This window comes from Desmodus rotundus, chromosome 8 (assembly GCF_022682495.2).
Source record: "Desmodus rotundus isolate HL8 chromosome 8, HLdesRot8A.1, whole genome shotgun sequence".
In the NCBI taxonomy this organism is placed as follows: domain Eukaryota; kingdom Metazoa; phylum Chordata; class Mammalia; order Chiroptera; family Phyllostomidae; genus Desmodus; species Desmodus rotundus.
Genome location: NC_071394.1, coordinates 132,972,195 through 132,985,213, shown reverse-complemented (window position 1 = coordinate 132,985,213; position 13,019 = coordinate 132,972,195).

Here is a 13,019-nt window from a genome sequence, read left to right as displayed (position 1 = left end):
CCTTCACGCCGCCGCGCACGCGCTACAGCGCTCCCCGGCTGCCCGAGCGGGCCGGGCGCGGCCACGCGCCGCAGCGCCCCCTGGCGGCTCCCGCGGGACGGGCCGCTGGGGACGCGGGGCCTCCCGCAGGAGGTGTTGCCGCGAGACCCAGGGCTGCCCCGGCCACCCTCGACTTCCTGCCCGCTGGGCGTACAGAGCGCTCGCCTTGGGAAACCGAGGTTCGGAGCCTTGCCTCCACCTCGGTCCTGCCGCGGGCGGCTGGGAGCCCACGAAGCCCGCTTGTAGAGCCTGAGCTCCAGCCTCTAAATGAGACGCCTGCCAGGAAGACTGGAAGGGCGCGTCGTTATTCCCGGGTGGCAGGATTGTCACTGACTTTCCTTCCAACCACCTTCAGTAGCGTCCAGGCGTATTCCACAGTTAGCATGTAGGAATGAGAAACAGATAGCCGAGATGCTGCTTCCACAGAATAGACACCCATCGCCAGAGTTAAAACAGCCTCGTGGAAATGACACCAGGGAGCACGAGCAGCCCGAATAGGGCGACAGTGAATGCAGTTCGGTCGTAGTAGCAGTGGGGCTGAGACCCAGCATCACCGTGGCCTCGGTCAGGCCACCAGCCCTCCAGAGCCCCCCCGTTCCCCCCCAGACTTGTTTCTCCCATCACTGTGTGACACTCCTTGGCTTCTCTGAGGCTCACGACAAAGGGGACCAGGCCTGTGGGCTGCAGACGAGGAAGGGAGGTGGGCTTCGCTCAGAGCCTTGCTCGTTCTCCCCGGGTGGGTGGTAAATGAATCCCAAAACCAAGTCTTTCTTTGGAAACAGTAAACACAAACCCATGGATTTTCAATCTGATGCACGACTAAGAACAATGTATTAATAAAGTTAAAAATACTCCTAAAACTTGGTTTTCATAAACTACAATTAATATCTGAGTTTGCAGAAGGCTGGAATGTTGTATTCTACGTGGGACTTTGGCTATACTGCAAGGCTGCCACTGAGCATGCGCACTCAGGGGGAGCCACTCTCCCCCACCCCGACTTTCTGGAAGGTGCTGCACTTCCCTACCGCATCCCGGCAGCCTTCAGACCGCCTCGGTTTGGGATCGTTGCTCTTACTGTTGCATCAATTGATACCGTGGAGACATTGTTTCTTTCGTTTGCATTTGCTTTTGTTGCTCAGAACGTTGGCTGGCGGGTGCATTTTCGGAGATTTTATTGTCCCTGTGCTCGCTCTGGTGCTTGGCTGTCTGGGGCTCCTGTTGTCGCAGGTGGGCACCGGTAACCAGGTTCTTGGTGATCACAGACAATGAATTGAACTGAACACACAGAAAATTTATGGCAGAAAGAGAGAGAGCAGACTGATTAAGCGATAGGCCATTCCACAGAACAGGGGAGCGAGCCAGCTGCCAACAGAGACAGACCTCCACGGCCGGAGGGGTTCTGTTCTTGCAGGGCGGATACTCCCTGGCTGGTTTTGGCGGGCTTTTATTGTGCATGTACACGTAGTTACATTACTTTTAAGCTACTGCGCATGTGGCCTCCCGTGATTTTCCTTGATTGGCCACCAGGGCAGGGGGCCCACAAAGCTGATTTATTATAATGCTGTTATAATGAAGCAGGGGTCATGTAGCATCTTCTGCGCAGGCGCATTCATGAGTCAGCACGATTCAGCGCTTTTCCAGAAAGCAGGGGCAACTGCTCTTAGAACAGGGTCTCTGTCCTGGGTCGATGTCCTTTGTCTTAGCCTCCAGAGCTTCCTCTCTCCTGACAACCTCCTGCCTCACTGTTGTTCCAGAAAGCCGGGGTGCGCAGGGAGACACTGGGCCCGGCTTGGCTGTGATGAGTCAAGATCTCGCAAGTGAGAGAGCCACCTCTGCGTAGCCCAGCTGATGGCCTCTGTGCTTTGTCACACGGCCAGTTTCCTGGGGGCAGGGGGCTCTGTGCCTGCCGAAGGCACTTGGGCGGCCGCCAACCTGTCCCACTCAGGCACACTGATGGTGCAGGTTTAAATTCGCACCAGGCCCGACCCTGGAACAGCAGGCGTCCTGGGATGCGTCAGCCCTCACCACTAGCTCCCCCTGTGCCAGGCTCAGGCCTGAAAGAGCAGAGGGTGAAGCCCTTACTGTTCTGAACTGTGCAAGCAGCGATCTTGCTGACAGCAGAGTTTGGCCCAGTGCCTGGGGCAGTGATACAATCGATGGATACAAAGAGGATACAAAGAGCCGTCACCCGCAGAAGTACGTCCTGCCGCACTCAACACACAGCCCTCCTGCCGCATTCAGCGCACAGCCCTCCTGCCAGAACTCCTTACTCATCTCCCTAAGGGACTGTGGCATTTGCCACTTCAGTCTGAAGTGTTACTTTCCCGGGTGCTGTTACCCAGCTCTGTGGGGTGTCTGCTGAGGACAGGGACCCTGCCTCACTCAGCTCTGTGTGCTCAGGGGTGGGGGGAGGTTGGGGAGAGGGTGTGGATAAACAATCCTTGGACTGACTTCAACTCAGAAGAGCACATGACAGAGAAACCCAGCCTCTGTCTGTCCCGTCCTGGGTGCTGGCGTGTGCTCCTAGAGCCATTGCTTACAGAGGGAACCCAGCCATGTTGAAAAGTAGGACCGGCCTCCAGACCCCAAAGCAGGGCAGAGAAGAGGGGGCCTTGAACATAAAGACTGTGTAGCCCCCCCTTAGCTGCATGCTGTCCACCCATGGGCCCTGGGAGGGAGCCTTCACACCCAGGACTTCAGTTAACCCTCCCAGAGCCCCAGGTCAGTGTCAGAAAGCTCAATGGGTAGGGGGGTGGCGGGTGAGGAGGGGCAGGTGACGGGGGTGGGGGAGCTAGAGCTGAAGTTCCGGGACTGAGGCCGCCTTGGGAGCAGCAGGGCCGGGATTCAAATGCAGTCTGTCCCCAATTTGAACTCGATCGCTACAGTTGAAAATGAGGGGGCTTTTAGACTCCAGGTGGTGCAGGCAGTGTGGAAGGGGCAGGAGTGGAAGAGGGAGGGCAAGGTGGGGTGGGGGCTGGGTGGACTAATGGCCCTCCAGGATTCCACGTCCTCACCCGGGACCTGTGACTATGTAGCTGGCGTGGCAAAGGGACTTGGCGGATGTGTCCGACAGAGGATCTTGAGACGGCAAACGATCTGGCGTATCGGGGAGCCGAATGCGTCACAGGGGCCGGACAGGAAGAAGACAGGAGGGTCAGCGTCAGAGCAGGCGCGCCTGTGGCGGAGGTCCAGTGCGGCGAGGCCCCCGGCCAGCGAGCGCAGCGGCGGCTGGTGGACAAGCCGGGGACTGGGGAGGGACGACCCGAGGCTCCCTCAGGGCCCTGGAGGGACGAGGCCCCTCCGACACCTTGTAAGGGAGACCGACTCTGGACTTCTGACCTCAGAACTGCAAGATAATGAATCCGTGTCTTGTTAAGCCATTGATTTGTGGCAGTTTGTCACCATAGGACAGGAAGTGAATTCAGGGCGGTGGAATGTGCAGAACCAGAGGTCTTGAAGCGGAGAGGAGAGAGGAGACTCCAGGTCGGCTGGTTTGGGCCTGGGGGCCTGTTCAAGTGCAGATCCCTGGGCCCCACTTGTAACTTCCCAATCTGGCAGCTCACCTGGTGACCCCCACGACCTCCCCTGTGCTGCTGTGACCAGAGGGTGATGGTCAGCTGTAGCCTCTGCAGGCAGATAAATGACAGCGACCTGCGTGACAACACTGAGCTGGCCCTCGTGGGGGAAGGTCAGGCCAGGTCTAGCTGTGATCATGGGGGGTAGTCGCCTGTGTGACACCTTTCCTGAAGGGTGACCGTGTTCCAGGGCAGCGTCAGCTGGTGAGCAGGACAGGCTCGGCCTCCCGGAACCTACAGAGTACAGAGCAGACGTGGGGCACACACACACGAGAGCGCCTGGCGTCCAGGGTGCTGCTGCCGAGCGAAGGCCGGGGGGCTCTGAGCACCCCCAGGAACTGACGTGGGGAGCCTCCGTAAGAGTCTTCTCTGGGAAGGGGGTGTGTGGGGGGGAGGGGAGGGTGCAGCAGGAACAGAGTGTGAGAGAGCCCCGAGGCAGGCTGGAGGTCAGGGGTGAAGGTCAGAACTGCTGAGGGGAGGCCACAGGAAAGCAGGCCAGTGAACTTTCTAGGGACTTTGCCTTCCCCAAAGCAATGAGTCACGTGGTTGGGTTTACATTTGGCAACTAGCCTTTAGCTGCAGGAGGAGCAGAGCAGAGAGGGGTGGACGAGAGATGAGACACCCGTCAGGAGTCGGGGACAATGGCCGCAGTGTCTGAGGCCCCCAGGGTGCCCACTGAATCCCAGCTCACACCTCTGATTCTACAAACGGACACACTGGCTGAGCTTTTACAGGAAGTCAGACTTTCAGCTCACCCTGCACTTGGGCCTGAGATAAATGAGCGGTGGGTTCTCGGAAGGAGTTTCCCAGAACCTCAGGCAGACGGGCGGAAAGTGAGGTGGCTCTGCCCCGGGGGCCAGCCTCATCAACAATCCATCGCCGGTGGGATAGACTGGGGTTTTCCTTCTGGTCCCTTCGAGGGCAGCTTGGGCCCATTAGATTCTAGAGGAGGCAAAGGACGCTTCTCACACGAAGGGAGTTACCGGCTGGGAGGACAAGGGACAGGCATGAAGGCGGCAGCCAGGGACTGTGACTGCAAACACCCTGCGCTGCTGGATCGATGGAGTCTGTTTCTTTTTTTAAACCACCGCACCCCGGATTCCTGAAACGCCAGCTAAAAAAAGATGGAGGCTGCTTAGCAGGTCCGGGAGGGTGTTTCCGATGCCACCTGCCATGCGCATGTGAGCAACTGTGACCAGAAAACGTGGGACCCTCTGCACTTCTGAATTTGAGTGTGAAGATAAATGAATTGGGTCGCTCTGACTGCTCCCTACTCTGTCTGGCACATTCCGGCCACGTGACCTGGGGCAGGTTACTGTATCTTCTCTCCCTTCAGGGGGAATCAGGAAGCTTCTGCCCTTAAAAGGGTGCTTTGGGCCAGCTCTGTGACAGGTGTTGGGGGGGAGCCTTAGAACAAGACCCCCCTCGGAGGACTGCTGTCTCTGAGGCGGAGATGCGAGCCCCCCATCACCGGCGCAAAGTGCCAGGCGTGCACCACTTGCATTCTGGGGCGTGTTTGTTATTTCCTGCAGCTGCCGCAGTGAGAGACCACAGATGTGGCAGTTCACACAGGACAAATCTGTCACCCACAGTTCCACAAGCCAGAGGCCCACGCGGCCGACTGGCTGACGTCCAGGGGTCAGCAGGGCTACACTCCTTTCCAGAGGCCCCACGGGAGAATCTTCCAGCCTTTTCCAGCTTCCGAGGCTGCACAGCTCCCCTGGCTCAGGGCTCTCCTGCCACCTTCAAAGCCACCGACATCCCCGCGGACCCTTCTCTCCCAACACCGCATCTCTCTCCGATCACAGCCAGGAAAGGCTCTCCGATTGTAAGGATGTGCGATGGCCCTGGGCCCACCTGGATGACCGGGCTTACCTCCCCCTGCCAAGGTTTTTAACCTTAGTCACACCCACAAAGGTCCTTTGCCACGGAAATTCGCGTAGTCCCAGGTTCTGGGGACTGAACCTCGGCCACCCTGGGTGGAGTCATTATTCTGCCTCCCGCAGCACAATCAGCAGAGACTCCCAGATAGTCTTTTGTTCCCGCACCCAAGGATGAGGCACGTGTGGGAATACGGAGCCTCAAAGTGACACTAAATGTTATGACGTGAGGAGCCCAAAGGGCCAAGGGGACCACCTGGATAAAGCTCACCTTTACAGATGAGGAAACCGGGGCCCAGGAGGACGCGTGACGCACTCGAGGTCACACGGTCCAGGCTCCCGGCTCACGGCCTCCCTCTTCCCACTGATCCCTTCACCCCATCTGATCCGGCTCTCGCCAAAAAAAAGCATTTTGTTTTTATAAAACCTCTGAGGGGAACCTCTGTTCTACTTGGACAAATAGCTTTGGGGGAGAACAGAAATTTGTCAAGGGATTGTAATGAAATGTCAAGACAGTTTGCCATTTATAAAAATATCATTTTTAATCCCAAGTGTCAGAATTACTCTTGTCAAAGGCAGCTGGTATTTCAATAAAGGTCACACCAAATCGGGGGTGACCACACTGTATGGTGCATCGGAAACTTGAGCGCAAGTTCAGAGGGTTTTGGACCTTGGAAACTTCACCGTTCTCTCCTCTACTCTCGCTCACCCTTTCCAATCCCCAAATCAGTCACCCCACCCACCCACCTTCCATCGTCCCCACCCTACAGGTCCCCCAGTACATTCCGTCCCAGCGTCGGGGACCCTCAGGTACAGTGGTGAAGGTCACAGTCCCCCACTCGCAGGCCTGCGAGTTCTAAATCCAGGACTCCCCCAGGCGTGTCCTGGGTCTCACCTGGCGACCAGACTCTGGCTCCTGCATCCCTGCGGAGGCAGAGGGGCTGGCCTGCGGCTCTTTAGCACGCGTCCCCGGTGGTCCTAATACACTTGGCAGTTTGGAGCCCACCGTGATCAGTAACTTGGCTCAGCTGGCGGAGCCCCGCTTCGGTGCCCTCTCCACGCTCTCCAGGAGCTCCAGCAAGGGCGGGGCGGGGTGGGGGGAGGAAGAAAAGCAGGACAGAGCACATCTGCTCCCCTAAACAAGACCAGGGTTTCACTCCCATCATCGATTCCTCTGCACCCCACTTTCCTTGGGGAGGTCCTCCAACTGAACAACCCCCTGCAGGAAACTTGGGGAACCCACATGCTTGCCCTCTGCGTTGAATGAAGCCAACTACACCCGAAGTGGAGGGTGTAAATTCAACCCCATGTGCCATTCCGTTGTCTGCCCTTCCGCCACTTCTGGTATCACAGCGACTCTCCCGGGACTAGACGGTGCGTCAGAGGCTGCAGGTGTGCAGCTATGATCTAAAACGGACGTTTCGTGGGACGCGGTTAAGCTTGTGGCCAAGAAGCCACAGCCCAGCACTCGGCGTCCAGGGCCCTGACACCGCACCCGAGCGCAGCAAGTCGGGAAGCGCCTCGTGCTGGGGCCGAAACCGCGCATTTACGGGCTCTGACTGACCCGCGCAGTCTGGCCAACACGGAATGTGAGTGTCCCGGCCGTCCTGGAGTGGGCGGTCGGTTCTGAAAGGCAAGACCCAGGCCAAACAGCAGGGCTTTCCTCCACTGACGACACCTCGCGGAACAGGGACAGATTCTGGCCGTTCCCTGCCCTCAGCGGGACCCGAGCAGGCGGCGTCTGAAGGTGCGGGAGGCGAGCGTGGAGACCAGCTGCACGGAATTCTGGAGGAATCGGAGTTCCCTTCTCATTTTGTGTTCCTAGAACTGCTTACGGATGTTTTAAATTTTACTTTCAGTTACGGTTTGCGTTCAGCATTATTTTGTGCTAGTTCCACAGAATTGCTGTTTTAAATTTAAGAGTTCACTTAAGCCTTTTTAATTCAGCCCAATTCCCTTGAGAAACTTTCATGGAGCGTTCACTACGTGCCAGGAACGACGCCGAGCATGGGGTGCTTGGGATAAATGCCACAGTCGCTAAGCTGGTGAAATGGGCTGCGTTCTGCAGGAAACAAGCAAAAATAAAATGGGAATTTCTAATGCAAAAATCCAGCGAAATCATAAGGGGCTGGAGGAGAGAAGGGTGGGGGGAGAAGGGACCAGCTTGGGGGTGGGGACGGGAAGGCCAAGACCTTCCGACTGTGACCCCACACCCCGACTGACCCCGCAGTTCCGGGGTGTTGGGACAGGGTCCGGGAAAGGGTTGGTATCGCTTACATTTTCATTGCCCTTCGTCCCGTAACAAATAACTTACAACAAGCATCTCATTCGTTTATACTTTGTTTCCAGTGAATACTTATGGCATCAGGATCCGCAAGTTACTTAACGGTTGATGGTAACAAGAGGTCCCGGTGTGGGTATTTTCGCAATTCGAAGTTCACAGTTTTTGGTGAGACGTCAGCCAGGTGCAAAACACCCACTGCCCACAAGGTGGCAGGGTTGGCGTTTGCAGAACGTGTGGGTGGCGACTTGCTCTCTCTCTCTCTCTCTCTCTCTGTCTCTCTGTCTCTGTCTCTCCCCGCCCCCCACGCCTCTCTCTCTCTCTCTCTCTCTCTCTCTCTCTCTCTCACACACACACACACACACACACACACACACCCCTCTTCACGGCATGAATAAGGAAAGGAAAGCAGGTGAGGAAGGAAAGGCATTACCAAGAAATGCTGGACTAAGTTTTCAGAGAGAGGAAAATGCCCCCCAACCTCACCTGCGAAAACGAAAAACGTCGTTGGGCTTGGCTGACCCTACACACTGACACCGGCGCTGTGAGCGCATCCCTCCCTCGCACACATTTACCACCCGACTGGGTCACCTCATTCCCTCTCAGCGAGACAAACAGAGAAAAAGGAGAAAGAAAACGTTCGGACACAGCGAGTGCCCTTGGGGCTGTTTTCGGAGCCCCGCGGGGTGGGGCATGGACGTTTCTATGGGTCAGACCCTGGATGACGAACGGCTGGCCACATTTCTGTCCACCTTCCTCGCTGGGCCACCATCCTCTCCTTGCCATGCCCCCACCTGCAATCTGTGGGCTTTGCTTTCCCGGTTAAACCACCATCCTTTCCATCTTCTGGGTCAAAGGAAGGGGGGTCCAGACACAGAAGAACCTTAAACACGAGCTGCTAAGCAAAAGAAGCCAATCCGATTGCCGCTGTGTGTCGTTCTGGAAGAGGAGAAACTACGGAGGCCCCCCAACTGTCAGTGGTGGCTGCGTGGGGGGGCGGGAGGGATGGACGGTGGGGGGTGCAGAGGATTTGTAGGGCAGCCAAACTACTCTCCGCGTTAGGAAAATGATGGACGGGTGCCATCGCCCACTAGTCTGAGTCGGAGGACGTACAACACAGGAGTGACCCCGACTGAAAACTACGGCCTCACTGTGCAGCCACGTGGGGCCATCGCCTGTACTGCTGTCTGGACGTTTACAGTGGGGGAGGCTGGGTCGGGGCCTCAGCGACATGGGGACTCTGTTGCTATCCACGCAATTCGCCTGTGACCCTAAAACTGCTCTAAAAAAATGTCTATTAAAATATATTTAAAATGTAAAAAAACGGGGTAACTGTGGAGAGGGCTCTTTCCTGGCCCCCCTGTTTATCTCTGACTTTCTGACCCTGGCTTTCTCCCTTCTTGGGCTGTACTGGGTTGTCACGAGAACGAAAGCTGGAGAAAGCCCTGGCCTGCGGAGTGTGCGTGGGACTGTGAGCTGAGGCTGCCGGACTTCCTCTCCCACCACTGAGCCCCAGGGGGGCCCAGGGAGGGAGCCGGATGAACAGCTACGTGTAAAGCAGAGACTGGGACCGGCAGCGGGCAGGCGAGTTCTGCCTGCAGACCTGTTTGTTGGCCAGCAATCTGCTTTAGGTTTTATTGGAACTGCTTGCTAACATTTAAAGTCGGTAAGTGTCATGTAAAACCTTCTACTTTTGGCTTTCCCCGAACAAAAAGCAGACCTGGTCCCAAGGAGCTCAGATTCCCATGAAGCTGCAGGTGGCCACAGCCCAGCAGGTCCCAGGCAAGACCGTCCCGGCCCTGGGACAGGGGCCTCTGGCTCCCTATTATAAAGGGGTGCAGCCATTGAAAGAGTCACCTAGGAGAAAAAATGCTTTTTTCCCCCCCAAACTGTAAAATTCCTTTAGGATATAAAAACCACACACTAGGACGTGATCTTCTAAAAGAGGAAATTTGTAAATGCGCTGGTATCAGAGGGGCCTCTGCCGTTGTCTGGCAGTGCGTGGGCAGTGGGAGCGGAGAGCTGTTGTGAGGGTCAGCGGTCTTGAAATTTTACTTCCAGTTCTACCTAGACCACCTTCTGGGGGATCTCAGAAGAGTCTCTTCAGGTGTGTTTTGGCCACACCAGGAATCGGTGCAGCCGATGATCCCAGAGAGCGTTTCTCGGCACACGGGTCTCCTGACCCTCCATGAAAACGGGGTTCCACTTCCGGGCAGTTTGGGGTTGCTGCACGTGTTCCCCGCCTTTGGGAGACGGCCCCTGAGTCAGATGTCCAGGCCAAAGACTGTTCCTCCAGGGATGAGACTTGCTGCCTTCGTTTAATCTGGTGCATTTTGCAAACTCCCTAACTCGAGACAGCATTTGTGAACCTCACCCAGGGTTGGAGCCTTTGCTGACCTGCGGCCACACCCGATGCACCCGCCCACCGTGCCCCGTGGGCCTGGGAAGGGTGGCGAGGGTAGGTTTAGAATCCGAGGGACTCTGCACTTCATTAGGATGTTTCTAATGAATTCATTTGCATGTGATCCAATTTTTCGGCCCGGAGAAAACACTATTTTTCTCCCTTGCAGGAATAACGATAAACCCAATTAGCAATGGAAAGTAGATGCTTTGCCTGATCTTAACCGGCTTTTCCAAGGGCTCCAGCTCCAGGTCTAATGGGCGCTCAGCCCTCCAAAGTGACCACCGGGCCGCGGCAGCACCGAGGCCCGGCACAGCGAGCTGTGGCGGGAACATTAACAAACATCATTACCGCACAACGGCGCCTCCTCATCTGCATGTTATTGAACGGCGTCCTGATGGAGGCAGGAAACAATTTTCGGGAAATAATTTCTGTGCCGTGATTTCTAGCCTTGTTGTGTCTCTGAGCCACATGGGGCCGATAGGAATGCTTTATTATACAAATCGGACGTAAATCAGGCTTTTAAAAATTCCACTTCCCGGGAGCTAGCGACACAAGCTTCATTTTTTATGGTACCTCAGGGTGAGCTTGGGAGCCCTGAGAAATATGGCTCCTGGGGGAGCCCCGACTTATGTGCCAGGGCTCGCGGAAATGCCACTGCCTTCCAGCTGGCGGGGCGTCCGTGGGCGCAGCTGGGGAGTCAGCCTGGGGCCCTCGTGCTGGACCCTGGGCCTCCTCGGGGGGATTTTAGATTTCCGTCTGTGAGACGTGTGAACACAGAGAGCGGCCCCTCTTTCCCTCCAAGGCAGAGACTGTGGCACGCCCTCTTTCCTGTGTTGAACCCCAGCTCCACCGTCACCTTTTCTGAAGCAGGGGAAGGCAGGGAGGGGTCTGGGGCTTCTTTCTCACGGGGCATTAATGCTGCTTTGGCTGGCCAGGAGAGTGCTCTCTGCGTAGAAAGGGACTTGGGTCTAGCGTCTGAAAAGAATTTTATTACTAACAAACCCCAAAGCAAGAGTCCAGACTATGGACGAAAAGGGGTCCCGCGCGAACCCTGACAAGCTCAGGGGAGGCCTGCGCGGCGGCCCCACAGTCTCAGAGACCAGAGTGACCCTGCGGGACAGTCTGAAATGAACACTTTCTAACTCAGAGTGGGTCATGGCCAGGGGCGGGGGGTCACGACCTAGGGCTGCAGGTGTCGTCCTTGACCGAGGTCGGCTGTCACCTTGACTGGGCCTGTCCACTGTCTCTTTGCACCTGCGATAACACAGACGCACCTGCCAGAGTGACCCCGAGCCCAGGCCCCGCGGGACAACCCTGGGCCAGGACACAGGCCCCAGCGCCCCTCATCCCCACCCTGCTCCCCGCGCCATCTCCACACGCGCAAACGTTCACTGTTAACTGACCGGCCCGCCAACGCGAAGGAAGCGTGTGTCTCTCCATTCTACTCTGTGTCCAACCCCGGGGGCTTCCCCGCTCTGCTTTCTCCCGCCCCCTGCACCCACCACCAGGGACCGTAACCCCCTTCCGCCTCCTCCTCGGATTCCAACGTGTAAAATAAGCCGAGAAATGGCCGTTCTCCGGAGCATCTTCTCCATCCGCTGAGATTTTCCTTCCTGGCAACTCTCGTCAGTTCGGCTCAAATAAACGCATAAAAATTCTTCCAGGTTCGGCCATTTCTTATGCCAACAAGCCCATTCGGGTGTCTGATGGACTAGCCTTTCACTGAAGCGCAGGGAGTGGACTGCACAACGGGCATCTAGGCCGGAGAGCTGGGCGCCACCGCACACTCCCTGAGAGCCGGCGGGCGTTTAGGGTTTGTTTAAAACAGCTGCACACGGGCGGGTTCTGCCCCGACCTCGCACTGGGCGGTCCACATGAGTGGTTCCCATCCCAGATGCCACATTATTTCACGGGAGCAGGGACAAATGCGAGAGGATGCAGACGAGGCCGCCGGGAGTGTGGGGATGGGTGTCTGGGACCCGGCCATTTGCAGACTGGAAACTGTCGGAGGTAGAGGCTGGATCTTGAGCATCTTCAGAGTCCCAGGTAGCTGGTTGCCTGGAAGAACTGAGAGGCCTGCACCTAAGAATAAAAGCTTGGAGAGAAGAGCCAGCGGGCTGCCGTGCTGAAGCAGCAGCTGGCTCTCTCTAAGGGGGAATTAGGGCTGGCGGCCGCCGACGATCATAGGTGATGCTGTGGGAGGCTATTACATTCTTCACCATAACGTCCGCAGTTAAAAGTGACCTCGCTCCAGCCTGAAGTTTTCTGTTCTCTCCCCTCACCCTCTTGCCTGCACCCAGGCCTGTGACGTTCCTCAAGGCAAAGGACCTTGAATGGATTTTCATGAATTCGTGCAGAGGTACGCTATGCTCCTGTGATTCCCTGCCACCCCTCCCCCACCCCTACTGTCTGTCACTTGAGCTAAATGCTTTATTTTCTGTTATTTCCCACATGCTCTCTCTCCCCCTGTCCCCAGCAACTCCACTGAAAGACAAGTTTGGATGGCCCAGTCACGACAAGCTGAGTTAAGCTGACAGGCACAGCCAGGGCGGAGGGGAGGCCCCGGATGAGACTCTCCCTCCGGCGCCTTTGCCGAGTGTAGCGGTGCTAGGGTGGCCAGGAGAAGCTACCGCAAGTGACAGCAGGTTTCGGCTTAAACACATTTGTGAAAGGTTTTGCTCCTCTGGCTTTGAACTCAGCATGATCTCCACGGTGTGAGAATGCTATGAGCTCATAATGGCCCTCAAGAGCCTTCTAAGCCATCTTCTTCCCTAACGCAGTTGCCGAGGGTCCTGGGGGTCACCGCTGAGAGGACAGCACAGTGGAGTGTGAACCAGTTG